Genomic DNA, 3426 nt, shown 5'->3' on the forward strand with positions numbered 1-3426 from the left:
CCATATAGCTTTAAAACAAATATCAATTTAGGATCAATCATACAATTACCATAATTTCAAAGAATGCCAAAATCAATGTGTTAAATAATGAGGTAGCTAGCAAGATCATTTGAATATCAAAAATCAATAGCAAATATCATTTTACAATCAGCCTACACAAAAACACAGTTATCCACTGCTTCTTGCCCTGGATTTACAGGGATTTATGACTTTACTCTGTCGCTCTCTCGCTCTCTCTCTCTTGTTCTCTCTCTTCCTTTTTTCTCTTCTTCTCTCTCTCTCTCTCTCTCTTTCTGTCTGACCTTCTGTATCCCAGCGGCCGATGTTTGCTGTTCCAATCAGCTCTATTGTGTGGATGTGAGGCCGTCTAAGAACTCGGCACAGCAAACTTCAAGGTTCCAGCACCAAGGCTGGCAGGCCTGTGTTTGTGCTAAACACTGATTGGCAATTCATTAACCCCCTTCACAAACATTTTCCCAAGGATTCTTTTTAGGGGGAGGGCCGTACCCCGGTTGAAGGAGCGCTAAATAAGAGGTTGTGCTCTGCACTGAGGACCAGCCCTGGGACAGAAGTGGAGGAGCAGGGGGTGGGTGTGTAGAGGGGCTCAGGCATCAATGCACAACCTGCACTAACAATTCCTGCCTAGCAGCGCTCCAGGGTCCCGATTCACCAGCCCTTGCAGAGACCTCCAGCCAGATTGGCCAGCGGGAAGACTGTGGATAATTAGATCATAGCAGTACTCTTCTCTGGACTTTCTTTAAGGACTAGACGCATCTCGCTCTCTGGTAGCTCCCGTTGAGCTTCTAACAATTAGTCGCCGGTGATTTTTTTTTTTTTAATCATAATTTCTACAGCAGTTTGACAATCTTTTGGCACTGTAAAATGGCATCTAAAGGTCTGTGGGTGATGTAATCCCAGCCTCCTGTCTATGCCAGTTTGGGAATACTGTCATCCATCCAACACTAACAGGATATTGGGACAAGCACCGTGTCCCTGACTGGGGGCCGTCGCCGTGACTCTGCAGACACAGACTGGTGCAGAAAATCGAGCCCAGCCCATCTCCACAAAGCCCGGGAACGACTGATCCCGGGGAAGCTTCCCTGGACCAACGACTCATCCTAATAGAGAGCCGCAAGTCAAATCCCGCTGGGAATAATAACAGGAGAGGTGGCGGGGGCGGGGGAGGGGGTGTCGGGGGCTCTTCCTTTAAGGCCTGTCACAGACTTTGACAGGATCCCTAAATCTAATCCTCAGACCCGCTGGGTTGCTGCAGGAAAGCCACCCCTCACAGCGAGGACCCCGGCCGTCTGAAAGACGGCCTGCCAGAAAAAGCGTCAGAGCTGATGACAAATTCATTTCGCGCGGCCACACCTGCGACACTGATGAGGGCACGGCAGACACTCGTACGAGCCGAAGCCCCCCGACGTAAAGCAGTCTCTCCTCCGAAACCATGTTCCGACATGCCATTCCTCATCCTTGGAACAGCGAGCGACGTCGGAGATCGGCGAAAACGTAAAGCGGTATTTGCCTACCAGGTCCACTGCACGTCTGTGTGCGGCGGGCTGCGTTAGCGCAGAGGCGGTTTGATGTTTGATATCGTGCGATTAGGCCGTGGCGTCTCCAGGAAGAGGATTTTCCGTGCGAGCGGAGAGGGAAGCGGAGCGAAGGGAGGGCCGGGCCTTGCAGGGGAGCGGCTCTCTCTCTCTCCACAGACGTTCTCTTCTCCGCGGAATGGGTGCCCAGTGCTAATCGCGCGATGCTCTAACATCTGGAAACCCCCTCAGTGTCCTCCAACCCTTTTACGCCCAAGATTCGCCCAGCATTTGAAGTTGTCACACTTAATCTATAGAAATGAAATCCATTACAAAAAAGTCTGAATTTCCGCCCCTTCAGCTCCCTGACAGCGGTGTCCGTGGCGAACCACCTCCGGCCTCTTCATCCTCTCATCTCTGTTTCCCTTATTTCCATATTTAAAAGGCAAACCAGGAAGAAAACCTGACGGCGCTTAATGGCCATGATATGCCAACAAATTTTTGGTAATTCCTCACACCCCCAACAAGGAGTATAAAAATCGTCCAATGACAACTCGTCCTGCCGGCCCTGCGCTTCCATCTTCTCTGCACCACACCCGCGGGTGGATGTACCGTGGGCATTAAAATTTAATCTGAATAATGTATGTATCTTCTGTTACATTCTTTATAAGATTTTGGCAGTCAGTCCATCCTCCGAAGCTTTCAATCACGGGTCCCCTGGGGCCTTGTGGGATACCTGCTCTTTGAAGCTGTGTGTGTAGCTGAGGAGAGCAGGCCCTGCCTGGAAGACAGGAAGAGCTCTGTGGCTGTGTATTGCACTTCCACTGCAGTGTGCTACTACTGGTTATATGGGCATACAGAGCTGGATTATGCACACGGGGTCTCCATCTATAGGCGCTGCATTACTCTTGTCACCGTGGCGACTTTTGCGGCTGCGTGCGGTTTTTATTTGTTATTATTGTTATTTTACCCCAGTAGTGTTGCGTTTTGATCGGTAGGAAATACCGTGACGTTTCGAAGGACATTTGATTAGCGGCAGTCTGTGTATCAACAAAGACTGGCCAGCGTGTCTGCCGTTCTTTAAAAGAGAGAGAGAGAGAGCGAGGAGAGTCAGAACTGCACGTTCGCGTGTCCGGACGCTGAAGGTGGAGATTTACTGGAGGTCGGCGCAGCAGTGTACCGGGCTGGAGGCTTGGACAGGAGACTTCCTGTTCCCACTGGCCCACAAACTTCCCTGATATACCAGTAGAGGGGTCGTGTCCAGTCACGTGGCTCCAGGAATAGCATAAGTAAGACAGGATTTCTAACAAAGCATCACCTTTTTTATAATGCAGCCAGATTTATTAGTAAGGGTTCATCAGTAAAATTCGTTATCCATCTGTCTTGACAAAGCTGATGTGTTTTTTGTAAATTCTGCAGTTGATTAACTGAAAGCAGCAACATTCCTTCTCTATTTGTTCTGCATTGAGTGCTGCAGAGGAATATGTATACTGTGCAACAAGTTAGAAATACACGTGCACGCACGCACACACACACACACACACACACACACACACACACACACAAATCGCAAGGTTGCCTGGGGTTACTGTAAGTCATGTTTTTGCTGTTGGCAAGTCTGTGCAGATGTGAGTGTGTGGGAATGTCGCAGTGGATTGTGGGCAGTGCGCGTGTCTCTGTGCTGAGCTCCACCTTGTAGGTGGCTCTTCCTCCATCCACCCCGTCACCCGGGAAACACAGCTCTTCACCGCTTCAGCGGGGTTCTTTTTTCTCATCACAGGAGATAAGGAGCAGGATATGTCCTGGCTTCAGACTGGAGTCTGCATGATGCAGAGTGCAATTATACTGTGTCCGTATTTTCTATATTACAGCTCAGGTCTAATATAGCATACAC

The sequence above is a fragment of the Electrophorus electricus genome, chromosome 14, assembly GCF_041902795.1.
Source record: "Electrophorus electricus isolate QZ-2024a chromosome 14, ASM4190279v1, whole genome shotgun sequence".
Lineage (NCBI taxonomy): Eukaryota > Metazoa > Chordata > Actinopteri > Gymnotiformes > Gymnotidae > Electrophorus > Electrophorus electricus.